Source organism: Fukomys damarensis, unplaced genomic scaffold (assembly GCF_012274545.1).
Source record: "Fukomys damarensis isolate Sample0158 unplaced genomic scaffold, DMR_v1.0_HiC HiC_scaffold_29, whole genome shotgun sequence".
NCBI classification, from domain to species: Eukaryota; Metazoa; Chordata; class Mammalia; order Rodentia; family Bathyergidae; genus Fukomys; species Fukomys damarensis.
The window spans coordinates 12,069,501-12,088,997 of record NW_022900941.1 but is presented as its reverse complement, the minus strand read 5'-3'; the positions used below and the strand labels follow the sequence as shown (position 1 = coordinate 12,088,997).

At 34.7% G+C, this 19,497-nt stretch overlaps 1 pseudogene; it reads left to right on the top strand.

Moving 5' to 3' along the window:
* The first annotated feature begins 16,200 nt into the window (after positions 1-16,200).
* Positions 16,201-16,731, top strand: LOC104849685 (annotated as a pseudogene).
* The last annotated feature ends 2,766 nt before the right edge of the window (positions 16,732-19,497 follow it).

Here is a 19,497-nt window from a genome sequence, read left to right as displayed (position 1 = left end):
CACTGCTTTTCTTATCTCTTAGTATATCCTCCAAGATGATTTTATATTTGTATACAATTGTGCATTTTAACCAAAATTAAATTATATTATATATACTATTTCATAGCATGCTTTCTATACTTCATGATCTCTACATTTCCATGGCAATATGTTTTTATTACATTTTTATACACAAATTTTACTAACTGTCCCCAAAATATTCTTTACAACTAGTCTGTTAGAGAATCCATTCCAGAGGCAGATATTCTACCTGGTTTTCATTTTCCCTCACTTGCTTTTGCCTAGAAAGTTACTTTTTTCTTGTAGTTTGTGTTTTAGAAAGGGGCATGCTATGCAGTTCGGGCTGGGTTTGAACACACTATGAAGCCCAGGGTGTCATCAAACTCATGACAAACCTCCTGCCTTAGCTTCCCAAGTGCTAGTATTACAGGCATGTGCCACCACACCCAACATCCATAGAAGTTTCTTTTATTAACTCATTTTTATAAGACTTAATCTGATGTCTGACAGTAACCCTTCTGCACATGTTTTATACCATGTAAGTTGTTTGTCACTTGAAGATTCTAATATCTGAAAGTTAGATATAAAGTCTTGATGATTTAAGTAATCAAGTTTCATAAAACATATCCTGAGTGATACTGTGTACTTTATATGCAATGTCATCAGGAAACACATACCTCCTGGTTTGATCTACCATTAACATTAATACAAATCAATGTTCCATTACAGCAACTGGCAGCCAGAGCCCTCAATTAAACACTCTTGCATAACTTTGATATAATCATAAAATTTCTTATTTTTCTCATCAACCATAAGACTAATAATTTTGACATTGATTTAAAATCCTTGTCTGAGTATTTTCCATAGAAGGTGTCATAGAGTCATGTTTTGTTTATTTTATTAGTCATTTATTAGCTGTCATTCTTATCTAAAATAGAAATTTCCTATATGGAGGGATTTATTTGATTAGATAAAACACTGTTTATAATTAAAAATAGGATATATGTTTTATCTTTTCTAATGATTGAATTTAAAAGTAGAATTTTCAAAGTAAACTAGTTTCACTGCCAATTCAAATGACAAAGTGTTTCTCTGTCTCTGTCTCTTTCTCATTTTTGATTCATGGATTTTCTTTGGATTATTTCAATTGAAAAATTATTCTCAAATTTTTCAATTCATAAAGTGTGATTCAAAATTAATAGGCTGTTTTATTCTGGCTCTAAAATGAAATATTTAAATATAGGTTTAACAAAATAAGTACCAAAGTCCATATAAAGAAAACTACAAGATTCTGATTAAAAAATGAAATATATATATACATTAATATTAAATAAGTGGAGATATATCCCATGTTCATGGAAAGGAACTAGTAACACTTTTATGATGTTAGTTCTTCACAATATGATTTATAGATTTGATGGAGTATAAACAGAATTCCTAACAAGTTATTTTGTCAATATTGACAAATTTATTCTGGAATTTATTCAGAGGAGCAAAGGACTCGGAATAAACAACAAATTACTGAAGGATAAGACAAGGTCAGAGGACTTACCCTTGCATGTTTCAAGACTTATTATGAAGTGAAGTAATAAAGGCGATGTTGTATTAGTGAAAGGATAGATAAAATCAATGAATGAAACAGAATAGAGTCCAGAAATACACCAACATCAATAAAATCGCTTGATCTTTGGCAAAGGAATAGAGGTAATGCAATAAAGTAGAAACAGTCTTCTCAACAAATATTGCTAGAACAAATGGAAATCTTAATGCAAAAAAATAAAAGAATCTAGACACATGGATGATATACTATATTGACTCATATTAACTCAAAATAAATCATGGACTGAAATGCGAAATGTAAATCTATAAAACTCACATTGTAAGTCCTATGCTCTGTAGAAGATTTAGTTTATGGCCAGGCATTGACATCTGGAAGCTTGCCCTCCGATGTCGTGGCAGTGAAGAGGTAGAAACTGCATGAGGTTTGGCCATGTACTAGGTCACAGGGCTCCATCCTAGTGTTTGGATAGTGCTAGTCTCTTGGATTCTGTTGACCTTCACAGAATGAGTTAATTCATACGAAAATAGCTTTTCATTGCCAGAGCTAATCTAGCTTCTTTCCAGCTTTTGGCTTTCTGTCTCATTGTATGAACTTTTCTTCATGTCCATCACTCTAGTGATTGCATCTGTCCTGAGGCCCTCACTAAAGCCATGTAGATGCTGGTACTGTGCTCTTGAACCTCTAGAACTGTGAGTCAAATAAACCTCTTTTGTTTTGTCTAAAGTGCCCCACCTCAGATATTTTGTCTAAACAAAGCAAAGCAAAATAAAAAAAGCACAAGAACATCAGAGAAAATTTAGAAGACTTTGGGTTTGGTAGTGACATTTCAGGTATGACATAAAAAATATAATCCAAGAAAGAAAGAATTGATAAGTTTAATTTAAGTAAAATTGAATACTTATGCTTTGAAAAAAAACATTATCAAATGAGTGTCAAAACAAGCCATAGAGTAGGAGAAATACTTGCCAATGATATCTGATAAAAGATCCTTATCAAAATACACAAAGAACATGATTATACATAAAGAATATCAATTATAAAGGAGAACTAAACAACCCGATTTAAAAAAAATAGAAGAAAGTCCTAAAAATAAACCTCACAAAAAGGAGATATGCAAATGGAAAATAAGTATAATTGAAACAGAAGACCAATATAGTTTTTAAATTTCATTTTTTCTTAGTATTTAAATCACATGAAACTGTTTTGATCATTACTATCATTACTGTCCCCTCAATTATTTTTTAAAGTTTATTTATGCATTTCACTATCATTTCCCTCTTATATACTTTGCTATATATTTGTAGTCATTTTCATACATATTTAGATTTTGTAAGTGATGAAGTACAATTTCACTTTATTTTTAAAATTCGTGCTTTTTTAACAAAGTGTATTTTTCCTGTCACAAATAGTTAAAATACAACTATACAATATAATGTTAAATATAACATGTTTAATGCTTAGAACATGCTGGGCCACTGGACAGGGCAGAAGTGATCCTGTCACTAGAACTCTGTAACCAGGGAAGAGAGTAATAGTTCGTCACTGAGGTAAGTGAGATGCAGTAAAGGTAAAGATAATGTTGACACGGTTCTCCATACACACACAAAAGGCCCATTTATATTCTCACCATCATCTAACAATGAACTTACAATAAACATTGATTATTTTTTGTTAGAAATATACTACCATATATTTTTACATCAAAATAGTATAAATGCTGTTTAATATTTGGAAAACATAAGCAAGATAAACAAATAATAATTGCTACAACCTCACAAATCAACCATAAACACTCACATTTCATATGAATTAGGTAATATATATGTGAATACCTGTAGATGGAGAGATATCTAAGTGTTTTTCCTTCACAACATGACACAGTTTTTCTATATTTGCTAAAATATTTGTAAATATTAACTAGCATACACACAATCTGGGCACAACCTAAAATAACTGCTTCACTATTACCGATCAAGTATATTGTTTCTAGTTTAGTTTTTTGCTACCTATAGTTATGGTAAACATGAATGAAAGATTTTTAAAATGTACTTGGGAGCTTGGAAGTTCTTTTGTTTTCCTAAAAAAGATTTTTAATGTAGTTTTTTTTTGTTTTTTTTCACAGTCATTCTATGTTTCTCAGGATAGCTTTCGACTCCTGGACTAAGTGATCCCCTATCTTGATCTCCCTAGAAGTTCCCGTACCTGGCTGGGAATTGTTTATTTTTTTTAGAACTGGGAATCGAACTCAAGTCCTTGCATTTATAAGGCAGGCAGCAGAACCACTGAGCTAAATCCCCGGTCCTGGGAATTCTTTAAGATTAATTTTTTAAGTAATATTGAGGTACTGAAGGGTTATGTGTGTATGAACTTTCCAAAACTGTGACAAAGACTTCTGATTGTTTACACAAATGGATTTTTAAAAAATGTGATCTATACGTATACATGGCTAGCGATGTGCCCTTACCTACAGACTGTCAGATGGCTTGCCTCTTGCCAGAGAGATCTAATCAGGAAAAGTTCTTTAAGGGAAGTCTTCAGTATTTGGATGTGACTGCTATCATCACAGGTCTGGACTCAGTAATTGCTTTTAGAAAATGAGCAGCAAGCTAGGAATGGCTGTATGCTTCTTGGGGTGGGTGGTGGGCTGTGTGTAATGGCTTTATAGAACTGCATACTGTCCTTAGAATTTCTTACCTTTATGTTTTTATTATTAAATTAAGTCACTACTACTTTAGCTTTTGGTATGCACAGTTTCATTCCTAACTGATGTAACAGACCAGTGCCTTCTGAAAAGGTATTTTTCTACCAGTGGAATGTTAGATAGACCACATAATTATGACCTTGACATCACTAGATATCTTTTTGTATTTAACAGTCTGCAATACTTATAAAAACATTTTAATTATTTTTCATTGAGTTTATGGGTACTTTTTAAGTATACAGTACAGTTACATTCATCATTCGGATCTTGTACCTTTACATGATGTATCTTGATTCTCATTTTTTCCCCATACCCCTGCCCTCCCTTCACCCCCTCCACTCTTCCCTGTTTACAAAACTTTGTTTCCATTTTCTCATTTTTTTCTTTTCCCTTCTTTCCTTTTCCCTACCCTTCTCACTTCCCCTACTCCTTTAGCCCTTTTCTTCCTATTTCACATTATCAATTATACAATTTGAACCTTATTTACACTTTTAGTTTTTCACTCCAGAGAAACTATTTGGTATTTACACATGTGTCCTATTTATTTCACTTGAGTATGGCCTCAATATGAATCAATTTTCCTATAAATGGCTCTTGTTTCTTTTTTTCTTTTTTTGTTTTTTTTTGAGATAGGGTTTCACTGTGTAATTGTGATGGACCTGAAGCTCACAATGTAGCCCAGGCAGGTCTTGAACACACAGTGATCCTCCTGTCTCAGCCTCCGAGTGCTGGGATTACAGGCATGCATCACCACGCCCACCTTTGTTTCTCATTTTTTGTGGCCAAGTAGTACTTCATTTTATAGAAAAACCACATCTTCTTTATTGAGTATCCAGTTGATGGGCAATTGTGCTGTTTCCAAATTTTAGCTATTACAAGTTGTGCCGCTATAAACATAGGTGTGCATATATCACTGTGGTATGATTCTTTTAATTCTTTAGGGAAGATACCCAGTAGAAGGATGGCTGGGTCAAATGGAACCTCCAGTCCCAGCTCTTTGAGGTATCTCCGTATTGATTTCCATAGTGGTTGCACCAGCCTGCACTCCCACCAACAATGGGGATGGGTTCCTTTCTCCCCACGACTCTGCTAGCATTTGTTATTGAGGACCATTTTAATTTTTAAAACCATGAGCTTATATTTCTGCTTTTGAAAATTATAATATATGCTTTTTGTTTTTATTAGGATATTTGTTTTACTTATTAATTTATAAATTTTTGTAAATAAAGGCTATTAATCTTTGCAGAGGCTATTAATCTTTGATCTTCTCTCTACATAGCATCCCTTTGCTTTATAACATTGCTTCATTACAGCAATATTTTAATCTTCAAGCTTTGTTTAAAAAAATTATTAGATTTTCTCCTTTAGTTTCTGGAAGTACTGTAGTATAGAGAAAATCCTTGAACTCTTTCTGAGCTGCAAAATCAAATTTGACCTTTCTCCTTGTGTTCTAATGATATGATATAGCATTTAAATCTTTAATTTTTCTAAAATCAATTTTCATATGAAGAAAATATTCAACTCAATATTTTTCTTAAGCAGTCTTCACACAAAATTATCAAATATAATTTATTTTCCCTTCTATTTTAATCATATCATTTATTATTCTGTATTTCTGCAGCAGTGAATTAACAATATCATGGTTGCCTTTTCTCTTTCAGAATTACTATTCATGGATGAATGAAATAAACACCCTGACATGAAGAGTTGTCAGTTTAGCTTAGAAACACAAAAATGGTGTATCTCACTACTGCATTATCAGAACAGACAAAAAAAAAAAAGTTCTTTGCTGGGTACCCTGCGTCTTTTTCTTGCTTTACCCTTATGAAGGCACATTATAAAATAATTTTTCAATGATCTTATTTTCCAGTTTTCTGAGAAGTGTATATGCATCAGCCCAACGTGCACTGGACAAACTGTGCTTGGCCTTTGTGCTATTATGTTGGATGTTGAATTATCAACACGAACATGCCCTGCATTTGTCCTGGTCTATTGAACACTTGGCCCTCCTTCTTCTGAATGTCACTCAACTCTCCTCCAGCATGCCAGGTGTCCTGCGACCTCTGGAGCCCTCGGAAGAATTTCACACCACAGAAACACCTGCAACACACATACACCTAAGTACGGGGAGGAGCTGCCTTGAAAGGAACGATGCGCCTTACAGAGAGAATTTAACTACACCATCCAAAGGTTCTCCACAGGTTCCGATTTTCAAGCAAGACACAGAATCTGTCATACTGTCAGAAATTCAGCATGAAATGAGACCTTATAAAGGCAATCAAAGTGCCACGGTAGCCAGGAATCTCTACCACCCTCATTATTTTACTTGAAAAGAAACAAATAAAAATTTCAATTCTATTGTTTTATGTCCTGACACCAAAAGCAGCATTTTTTCCTCTTAAGATCAAATGATCTGAAAAAATGTATTTCTAAAGGAGCTTCAGTGTTTGGTTTTATCTGATTTCTGGAACTAAGAGGGCATCACTTGGTGAGCTAAAAGTTGAAGGTGTCACAACTGTTGCCATTCACAAAAAGTCTTCTCAAGAAATAATATCAGAGTTAGAGTAAACTGGAAAGGAATGCTATGCTGAGTCTTACCAATCAATTCAGAAATAGAGACTATAAAATATTAATAGTTGTGTTTAAAAGAATATCACCTCTGAGATCTTTGGAAAGAGAGGTTTCATTACCTCTGAGGCCCCAAATTGACGTAACAGAGCGGGCCAAATATATGCTGAGCTGTCCTTTCTGTCTGCTTTTTCCATGGCCCCAGAGACTGCACCACAATTGTCCGTGCTTTATTGGGTCTAATCTATACCCAGATTAGGGCCCTCACATCTTCAAAATATTTAAAGCTGGAGGGAGAATAAATATGCAAAGACAAAGAGAGTAGGGGTGTCTGTCGTCATTTTTAATTCATTTACATTCCTACCACTAAAATGAAATCCCTAGGTGCCTTGCCTCCTAGACAGATCACGTAATGGCTCCAGCAAAAATACATGTAAACATTTAATATATGGGAGGCGGTGATGGGGTATATCTCAGGCACCCACAGAATGCTACTGAGCTTGAGAATCACCCCAACCTATCGCTTAAACACAGAGAGGGATTTTTCCTGGACTTGAGACTTAATTGAACTACTCTGAGGGGTCATGTACTTTAAATTTATGTTACATTAAAGTCTGACCTTTTATATCAATGTTTGAATGAGAAAAAAATTCAGGTGACTTCTTTTTATTGCTTTATTTTTCTTTTGGTGATAATCAACATTTTCTGTGATGAATTTGTAGGATAACGAGTAATTACATGTAATAATATACCCATTCCAAAAGGTCTCGGGGTAGACAGAATTTGGCATTTTCCAAGTGTTTGTGACTATTACCACCCTTTGGGAGCTAATAAATATTACACGATGAATCTCAATCACAGATGTTACATCTGCTCCTTGATGACAGCATTAGGGAGAGATTTTTGATTGCGCTTTTGCAATGGGAAAGTCATGTATATTCTTTATTTGCACTGTTTTTCTTAATTGAGCAATTAAAATCATCTAAAGTATTAGCTATTAAAAGACTATAGAGAAGAGATTTTAGGACTTCCTACTTCTATGCAATCATATGCTTATTTAGTAATTAAGCACTTAATTCTATATAAATGTCTAAATTAGAAACGAAAGTTTCAAGAAGTACTTCTACCAGAATTAAAATAAGCTTGGCGATGTTTGTTCCCAGTCCAGGCTATTGGCATTTATTAAGGTAAACTCTCCAAGACCACTTCCTATTTTCCCGTACTTGTTTCATTCATTCATTCGAACCTTGACCCAGAAGCTGAACAGGCCCTCTCCCAACCTTCCCACCTCAATCCTAGCTCACGCGTGCCTTTCTTTGTTGTCTAACTATACTCAGACATAAATACTGCAGGAAAAAAACAGAAGCTGTAGCAAGAGTTCTATTGCTTATGAAGACAGGGATTATGCACAGAAAAGACACCAAGAGGCCACAGCGAGAATAAACCTTGAGCATCTTGTAGGCAGCACAGAATATTTCCTCTCCTGCCTACTTTTGAACTTGGAATAGTTTTTATTCTACATTGGTTCCCTCCGCTACATTTTGGGAGACACGAGAATGGTCTCTCAATAGCAGGTTGTAGCCCTCTGCTCTCTGCCCTCTGCTACCAAGGATAGAAGAAGGCATACTTCAATAATTCCTTTTACCTTATCTATTTTGCTTGGTATTTTCCTTTGATCCAAGAGTGATGTGACTTTACTTTTCCTCTTAAATCCCATGGGTCAAATCTCTGGGGGAACCGGGATCAGCCAATTCCCCTCTGGAATGCAAGATCTCAATCTTCACTATGACCTACATCATTTTGATCATATTTTCCACACTATGGGATTGTTTTGTTGCTTGTATACCTGGATTTTTTGTTTTGTTTTGTTTTTTTGAGACAGGGTCTCACTATATAGTTGAGACTGACTTAGAACTCATTATGTAGCCCAGGCTGGTCTCGAACTCAGAGGGATCATCCTGCCTCAGCCTCCCGAGTGCTGGGATTACAGGTGTGTGCCACCACGCCCAGTTCTACACCTGGATATTTTAAGCTACATTATCTTCAATTTTGGCATTACCCCTTAACATTTTCAGTTTTTGTCATTCCATCTCCCTTTGGCTCTATGCTAAATTTCTCCTCCGAATTGCAATAAAAAAATGGAAGGTTAGTATGTGGTCTTTTTCCTGGAGCTAAATATTTTTCTGCATAATCTTCTGTAGCAACACCTTTGTTCTCTGCCTTTTCTTGGATTTATTCCATGTATTTCTGTTTGATCTTGCTTTACTCATAATCTTTTCCCCAGAATTCCTATTTAAGCAATATTCTATTTTTTTTATGAGCACTACTACCATTTTTAATCATCAACATTTACAGAGTATTTAGAAATGAGCAGGCATTGCCCTAAGAACATAGAATTCACTATCTCACTTTCTCTGTCTGAAACAAATAAAAAGTAGCTCTTGGTGGTTGACCCTTATTAAGTTCTTAAATGTTTTTTAGAACAAATGAATGAATCTTCATTTCACAATAGAATACCCTGGAGCTGAGGGAGACTGTTCCTTGCTCGACATCAAGCAGAGTGTAATAACATAAATAATCTTTAGTAAGTGCCTACCTAATGGCAGGTGTTATTTCATGTGCATTTATGAGGATACATTTTGTGTGTATGTGTGTGTGTTTTCACTATCCTATGAAAGAAAAATAAAATTAGAACAAACAAATTTCATAGAAACAGTGCATTCAGTAACAGTACAACTCAGTGTGAACCCCTCCTTATGCTAATGATATTCTCCATGAGGGATACAGTTTAGCAGTCTCAGAAGCTCTTTCCAAAGGGAATGTGAATTCCATCATATAGCTGACATTTCTGCTACCTCCAGCTCTAAAGAAACTGCAGTAAGATAATTTGGGCAAGCACCTAAACAAAACAATGTGTATTTGACTCATAATGGTTAAGGGAGAGGACACGGCAGAGAGAAAACTGATGGGAGAAATTTTTGAATAAAAAATTGAGGAGCAATGAAAAGACATATTTATATTTTCACAGCTTATTGTTTTCTGTGAGCAAACATTCTTCCATTGTACTTGCAGACATGTTTCACAGAAAGTATTTCTCTACTTCATTTCTTTAAGAAACTTGCATCGTGCAAATAAAGACCCTGATCTAGAGTGCCAACTTCTGTATAAAGGTGAAAGGTTTATACTATCTTAAGAGAAACCAGACTATTGTTGATTTCTGTAAACCATAAAATTTGACTTATTAGATACATCTTTTTTAAAAAATGTCTTGTATTGATTAAAAAATTTACTGTATGATTTTTGGATCTTGCAGCAATGTTTTGAATCAGAAATTAAAATGAAAGTTAATTTTCCATGTTTGCATTATAAAGAAATGTCAAATAATTCTTTCAGATATTTTTTCATATATTAAAAAATATATAGCAATTTTCACTTTTGAAAAAATTGGAAAACACAAAGAATGGTTAGATGTAAACTTTAATGCTTTCCTCCTAAGTTTCTAGAGATAACTTCTCATCCAGGTCATATCTGCAAAAGAATTCCATCTTAATTTTAGCATACCTGGCCCTATGGATTTCTTGGAAAACTAACAGGAGAGAATAAATCAAAAGAAAGCAGATTACTATTGTGAATCATCAATGACTATATGAATAGTCTGATTATAAACACAATTAAAGGTACCTGGGGATTACACCCTGAAATTCTAGAAAAGAAAATAAAGCCTGATTTTCTATAGATTTTAATTGCACATTCTATTGTTGTATAGGTCAACTTGTATTCTCTCCAGAGAGGAGCTACAAAGTATGACAGAAAGAGTAGGGCTTTGAAATCGGAGAGCACAATTCAAGTTGTTGCCTGCCACTTTCTACATGGATGACCTTGAGCAACTCTATCTAAATCACACTTTTTAATTTATCTTAAAACAAAGGAAATGGTAATAACTTCTTTACAGAATTACTATTATAAAAATAAAGAGAAATCTGTGTGAAAGTGTTTTATATTTATTCAAGAAGAATTGACTAAGAATATGTTATGCATAAATTACCATGGATATACACATAAATAAAATAGTAGCTTATAAAATTTTTAAAAATATACATATTATATAGCCTTATTCAAGGAACATCTTAATTAACACATCTCTGAATAATATGTACTTTAGTCTTGATATTTAGCTCCCGAGATTCAAAATGATTTTACTAATAATACCGGGCAGACAAGATGTACTTAAATTTGCAAAGAAAAACCAGGCATGTCATTTTTCTTAACTCTCCTCATCCCCAGTACCTCTCCTTTACGTCTTTCCCTCTTATCCCCCTCCTTGCCCATTCTTTTTCTATTAACTCTAATTACAAAGCTTTGTCTTGGTCTCACTTTCTTTACGCTAAAATACAACTGTTTTCCTTTCCCAAATCACAGAAGAGTAAGTACGACACTTCTTTTTTGTTTTATCTGGAATTAAAATGCATAATGACAGAAAGATGTCACATTACTATTGTTTTGGATGTTAGAAAACAATTAAATATTTTCACATACGCAGAGGAAACATTTCTACTGTCTATAACAACTGTGGTCATCAAGCAATTTAGGAATAGCATCTAACAAAACCATCATGACATACGTGTTGGGAGACTGTACTTGTGTTTGGAGCTAATGTCATTCTATTAATGTTTGTGAGGGCCTAAGAGACACTGTCTCACAATGCATGATGAGGTGAACCCCAGATACGAACCATTAGGCATCTTTCAGCACTAATCATTTTCATATGGTAATTAGAGACGTCAAATTCACTCTGTGTCTCTCTTTAAGCCCAGGGAGTTATATACTGTGTCTTTAGCCACTGTGTTTCCTAACTATTCCCCAGAAGTGAAGGCACTGTGCTAAGGACATGACCATAAGTGCCATGAGTGTCTCTCTGCAGGCTCCAAAATTTGATGAGACAGACAGGAATATAATGCTCATTTCAGCTTGGAGAAGCAATTTCACCTTAGAGTTTAAAGCTCAGGATTTATTTTGGACAGAGAGAGGTCTGTCAATCTGTTTGTGATATAAAACTTTACCAACTTATTTAACTTCATAAGCCTTAGTCTACTTAATTATATAATAAAGAAATTCTAGTACATAAAGTGTTTAATTAGTATTTTAAAATCTAAAACAGTGCAATTATTTCAGTGCCTTAAATTTAGCTACCCATGAATGAATATGAATCACTGTTGTTGAAAACATTCAAAGTTAGAAGAGTTCTGACAGGCTTTGTCATCTAAAGATGCAGATTTGTGAACAATAGGAATGTGCAGAAACCTAGAAAGACAAGAAGTACCCCACTGATCTGTATGGGAGGGAAAGGGATATGAAACATTTTCTTATCGTTTACATCACATAAATTTTACATACACCACCTAAATGAACTGAAATATAACCTACCTCTTAGAGAAAAAAGTACTATATAATTTATTTTTGCAAATAAGAGTCTAAGGCCCAGATAAATTAAATAGTATACCTAAGATTACAAGCTATTTAGTGACACAGCATTTGATACTGTGTCTGGCTGACTCTATGTATCTTCCACAATCATAATCCAAAATCAAATATTGAACAAACTCAGATTAGCAGGTCTTTAGGAAATAAATATGCAGAGAAATAGCAAAGCATATTGGATCATGGCAGTGACCAGAGTGGATCTGAACCTAGTGATATTTCTCTATTACTCCAATAAAAATGATTTTCCAAAGGAGATCATCAGAAACTTCTCACAGAGCAGGAGGAGCCAATACTAGGACTTGAATTACGAGATGAATGTAGTGGTCAGGTTCTCATGACTGGAGCAAATAACTATATGTGAACAGTTTACATGAGAAAACGTTTATTTTGGCTCATAGTTTTAAAGGTTTCAATCCATGATTGGCCTGAGATGAGGCAACATTATGACGACTAAAGGACGTGGTGGAGGAAAACTATTCGCTTTGCTAGCTAGGAAGCAGAAAGGAAGGAACAGAACCAGAAAGGAAAGGTCCAGGACAAGACACACCCTTAAAAGGTACATTCTATTTCTTCCAACTGGACCCTACCTCCTAATAGCGCATTCAACTACTAATTCACCAATGAATTAATCCAGTGATGAGGTTAGAAAACTTGGAAGCCAATCAGTCTCGAGGTCCCACCTCTAAACATTTGCTGAATTTGGGATTAGTCTTTGATACATGAGTCTTTGGGGGACACCTCATGCTCAAACCGTATCAGTCTCCCTTCACAGAAGCGTACACCAGTGCTCACAGACACCAGTGTGGTGACTGTGGTGGCAGCACACGCAGGAGCAGCAGATCCCGGGATAGACTGTCACCACACCTGGGAAAGTGACGCAGACAGCAATGTGAAGGTAAGTTTTATGTGTCAGCTTGACTGTGCTAAGGGCTGCCCAGGTAGCTGATGAGGCATTATTTCTGGGTATGTGTGAAAAGGGTGATTCAGGAAAATATCAGCATTTGAATCAATAGGCAAAATAAAGAAATCTGCCCTCACCAACGTAGTCAGGCATCCTGCAGTCCCCTGAGACCTTAAAAGGAGGAAAAGCAAGTCACCTCTGGCCCTTTTAAGAGGGGACATCCATCTGCTTTTGTTCTTGAACATCAGAACTCTAAGTTCTTGGGCCTCTCACCTCAGAATAAAAGTTTTATCAATTCCCCTGATTTTTAAACCTTCTGACTCTGACTGAATTATACTACTAGCTCTTCGAGTTTTAAATCTTACAGACTTTCTCACCTCCACAATCATATTAACTGACTCCCACAATAAATTACTTCTTCTGTATTTCTACACATCCTACTGTTTATTTCAAGAATCCTGGCAAATACAGGCACCATAATAGCAATTACATAATAATTATATTCAGCACAGCATTATGTCTATTCCATTAGAACTATAGTAGCTATCTTTCTCAAGCTATAACATTTTATGAGGATTTTGTAAGGCTGATAATACTGTTCCCATTTAACAGAATTAAAACTCAGACCATAAAGAATATTATATTTTTGAAAGGTCATACAGTTAAACAAGAGTGGGAAATCACACTGCATGGAAAATTAAGAAGGGTGTATGCCGAGGAGGCAGGCATGTCAATCCTATTTGTGACTGAGAAATAGTGAAACTTTGAGGATTCTTTTATCTTTCAATAGATAGATTGTAGCCTTGGATGTGTCATTCAGTTTAACCATTTGACTTTTGTATCCTCAGTTGTAAAATATGGCATTAATATTTCTCCGTCTATTTCACTGGATGGTTGTAGGACTGCAATTAAATCATGAATTGGCACTACATAAATTCAAATATAATATGCAAATGCGACGTTATTTTTGCCTATCTCCCTGGGGCTACATTTGAATAAAAGGGGTTATGTATGTGATAATACTATCCAATTATAATGAAAAGCCAAGAATCATTAATGATAAGTACAACTAGTCCTGAAGGGTATTTGGCTATTAGAATATTTATATGAAAAGGTGATATGTGTGCCTTTCTCATAATTAACATGATCCAATAATTTTTAAGCAGTAATTATTAGGAAGCACATGTTTTTTTATGATAAAGCAAACAAAGTGCAATGAAGACAACTTACTTGTCAAAGGCCATGTCATTAGTGACCACTGTTATTGAGACTGCAGCTCAGGTTTTGTATTTTGCACGCCTATCCATTTTCCCTATACCATGCTACGTTCTTTAAAATAGGATGGGTTTGCAAGTTTCGTGAAGAAGGTGTGCAAAAATTACTTCATTCCCTATCTTGGCATGATTACAATTTGGTTATTTTGTTTTTTGGTACTGAGGATCAAATTCTTGCTCTTATAAGGCAAGTGTGTTGACACTGAGCTAAATTCCTGGCCCTATAATTAAATTTTAAAAGTCATCTTTCAGCCCAAAACTTAAAAAAAAAAACACCACCAACAACAACAACAAAAAAAAAACCACTTTGAGCCTGTCGTTTTTCTAGTGTTCTGGTGAAATTTTTGCTTTCTCTCCTTTTTTTTTTTTCCTATTTTTCGGTCTGTCTCTATCTTGTTTCTGCATTTGATATTGCCTCCTAGAACCTGAGATTAATCTCATTCTTAACATTCTTCCTTCCATTTTTAAAAATCTCAACATTTTTCACTCCCCAGGGGCCTCCTACCCTGGTTTTCTGGATTGCAAGCCACCCCTTCTTTTGCACTATTCCACCATGTGGCTCTTGAGCTCAAATTTGGCTGTGTTTAAGTGACAAGAGTAAGACAAACAGAGTAAAGGACAATAGAGATCTTCTCACCTCCATATTCTGTAAGACTTAAATCTCTCCTAAGTCTCCTATACAGTAGTAGTTTACCCAGAAACATTTACCTGTACAAACATGAGCATTTGCTCAAATTGCAAACTACTAAATAAAGTTGGACTGAATACTAACTTTGGGGTAAACATATAAATAATTGAGGATGGAGATTTCAAACCAGAGACAAAAATAAACATGACTGCATGGACTGTAATTACTTTGGTTCTGTGGTTGAGATTAATTCTGTGGCCTGGGGCTCAGAGGATTTCTATTTTACATTGAATTAAGATTTATGAAAAATAATTCTGCCCTTTTAACTTGAATAAAGTGATTTGCTATTCCAGTAGCAAATAAAACCTAAAAAGAGAACCAATTTTGAAGATATTGAAAAATTACTATGATTATTATGTCTTGACAATTTAAGATATGAATTAATTGGATGCATTGAAATTGCAGATATTTTACTATTTTTGTGTTCGTTAGTAGCACATAAAGGCAATTTATGTGAAATTGAAATCACATCTTACTTGATAGCCATAAAATTATAACTTCCACTACAAGGCAAATAATTTGAGAGCCACATCTCAAAAACAATGAATGCTGTATATTCAGCTGACTGTTTGGGTCCTACGGACTCTATCCAGTGCCTTGAAAAAAGACAGCTTTAGGCTTGGTAAATGACTGCCTTAAAAAAAAAATCCATCTCTGAACTTCAAACATCCGCTGTACCTCCCTGATTTACACGTTTTGTCGCTGGACCCTAAAGTGCAGCAGAGATAGTAGGTAGCTAGATGAGAATGAATATGTTCAGGCCGCCCACGCAGTGAGGAACTGGAGAGGACGGCGGCGATGTCTGCGAGCCAGGTCAGGCCCGAGGTGGTCTTCGCAGGGCCTCACCTATGGCAGGGCGCCCGGGCTTCGTCCTCCCTTCGGTTCCCTGGAAGCGGGCCAGTGGCCAGCGTGGGAACAGAAGCAGCAGAGGCGGAGGCTCCAGCGCGTCTCTCTCTCCCTCAGCCCGATCCAGGGCAGGCCTGGTGGTCTGGGTGGCTGGAGGGGCTTTGCTGCCCGAGAATAGGAATTCCCTTCACCAGGATTTGGAGACTGTTCGATTACCAGTTATCACAAAGTTATCCTTGTTGGGTTGGGTAATGCAGGGAACACTCCCATTCTGTGCCAGTTTTCTATGAATGAAGTTGTATATACAGTCCCTACCATAGGAGGTAAAGTAGAAGAGACAGTGATTAATAGCACTGCTTCCAGATGTGGGCTATTGGAGACTAAAATCTCTTCGCTCATCCTGCACTACTTCCTATACTAAGACAGTTTGAAATAGTTGAGGTGGACAATACAGACAGAGAGAGGATTTCTGTAACCAGAGAAGAAATGTACAAAACGCTAGCTCATGAGGACCTAAGGAAAGCTCGACTGCTGATTTTTGCTAATATACAAGATGTTAAAGAACGCATGACTGTAGCAGAAATCTCCCAGTTCTTGAAGCTCACTGCTATTAAAGATCACCAGTGGCACATCGAGGCCTGCTGTGCTTTTACTGGTGAGGGATTACGCCAAGGGCTTGAATGCATGATGTCACGATTTAAGATTAGATGATCTCTATTGACCTCTTCTCATAGACTTTGTAAAGACAAAGTGCCGGACGTTACCTGAAAGCTGCAAAAATTAATGGTTTAGATATATTTATAATAAACTGATTTAAACTTTTCTAAAGAAGAAATATTAAGACCATTTATTTGAAAACAGGATGAAGTTTCACTTTCTGATTTGTTTTCTCATTAGTTCCTTCCAAAGTATGCTAATAAAGCTTCGACAGCTATTTTTCTCATAATAAATCTTCTCAGGACATTGTAGAGCCTGTGGTATGTACAAAGGGAGGAGAAGACACTTTGAACTTTAAGAGCTTTATTGTCAGTGTAACCCTCCCTAGTTGAATGTTGTTCTCTGCTTATCAAAATACAAATCAGCATGTACTATTTCCAATATTTTGAAATGTAATGTTATTTACAAAAAGTATTTTGCTTAAGGCTGTGTATGCATTGTGTATATACCTCAAATTCAAGTTAATGGCTTTAATTTATGTCCTAAGAAAAGCAAATAATAAAAATTAATATCCTTAGTTGTTAGCGTAATGAGATAAGTACTGGCACTGGTGTTAAAGTGCTGTTTTGTACTTTTCTCCTGTTATCTGTATTGTACTAACCAACTCCTTAATCACTGAGCTGCTCTTCAAATAAATAAGTAAATACATACATACATACATACATACATAAATAACTGAAAGAAAGAAATGATAAAGCTTGACATAGTATATCTATTTTTTTGTTGCTTAATAGCATACAAGAAAACCTAACCCACTCGAGAAGACTGTCGGATTCTTGGCTTGATATTACTGTCAGACCAAGATCATAGTGAAGAATGACTACATTTATTCCTTTTGTTGGTTTTCTCAATTGCTGAATAAAGTGTTAAACCATTAATCAGGTGATCATAAATTGGAATTAAAACTATCCAGTGATTTCTTCTTAATTGAAAACTATTATGTGAAAGAAGAGGTAACATTCTAAAAATATTGAACATCTTAGCTAAAGTCTATTAAAGTACTAAATTATAGGCCAGGCAATTAAAGTGAATTTTCAAGTGTAAGGCATACTTTCCAAGCAATATTGGTAATTTGTTAATTGGAAATATCTTATTTTAGGAGTTGGAATAGTTTGATTTTGTTTCTTCAAGTTCTCTTTTGCTTAACAACTATAAAGTGCAATTTCTTAATACTTTTGTGAATTTGATTGAGAAATTGATTGACATGAATATTATTTGTACTAAGAAATAACTTGACCACCCAAAACTTTTAAATTTGCATAGGGATTTTTGGTTTGTCTTTTATTATCCTCAGAGGTATTTCTGTCATAACTATAAATAAAATTAACCTATGTTAAAACATATTTGTGGGTACTGTATTCATGTATCTTTCATGCTTTGAAATTTTAAAGTTTAATTCAAAGTGACATGTTATAGAATATTCAAGAAAAATAACTACTCTTAATACCAACTTTTTAAATTTCAGTGAAGGTTTTGGTAAAGAATAATAGTACATACAATAAAAGCATTGATGAAACTTTTAAAGTTTCTTTCTATAGAGTACAAATTAGTTAATATCTTAAATCCAAATTAGGCACAGAAGATCAGTATTAATGTTGGATTTTTGTGTTTTATATTTGCTTTAATGTTCAAATGCCGATAAAACATTTAATATTTGTCAACATGCTTTTACAAAAGTAAATCTGAAAGTACTAAGCTTTATTCATATGTTCTCATACTTTTTAAATCACTATAAGAAAGAACTTGTTGTTTATTAAAAATTCCCTTAAAACCCAAGTCTATTTTGCAATTTCCTCAGAGACAAATATTTTGTAAAGTAGACCTGGAAATCTACACCTTTTATACTTTTTATGTTTTAATTTGAATGTGTTTAGTCTCCCAAATTGCTACTAGATCAGTCCACTGTGATACCAGCACATTCCTTCACCGCTGAGATGTCTGCAGTGTATTATTTATTGGATATATAAAGCATGAACTACATTGTTACAGTTGGTTTAGTATAGTTGATTATTGACATCATGTCATGAGAATGCATGAAATCTTATACCACATTTACAAAGCATGATTTTGGTTAGTTTCCTATCCTTCTAGGGTATATATAAAAAATAAGATGGTAGCTGTGTACTTACTTCTGCATAAAGTTGAGATTACAGGTGGGAAAAAACAACGTAAGTTCATGTAGGAAAATACTAAAATCATTTTAACAGTATTATTTCCAAATAAAAGGAACAGTCATACTGGCAATTTATATGTAATAAGTGTAATTAAGCAAAGGAGAATGCTTGTGAGTTTCTAATATGCTACTTTTGGGTATAAACAAACATGTCATTTAGCATCACTGTGTCGAACTTTGAAAAGAACAAAAATTTATACCTCTGTACATGAGGCTGGATTTAAATATCCTGTTTTGATACTAATTTTGAAAGTCATATAACCTCATGATTTGGTAAAAATGATCATATGCCAAAGAATCTGAATATATTTAATTTTGCTGTAAAAGCATTTATAAAATAGATCTTTCACATTGCATTAAGGGTTCTAGTTGAAATTTTTAGTTTTCCTTATCAACAGCATATCTTGGCCTTTATGGTGGGCAGGAAATTCAGTGAAAAAGAGTGTGTTGGGGCATCAGGGCTTGGGTATTCATTTTCTTATATGACATTGCAAAAGACAGCAGGTATAAAAGCATGCTTTAGCACCACTGGTTGGTATTTTTTTTCCTCATTGAGTTTATTGGTACATTTTAGATATACAGTACAG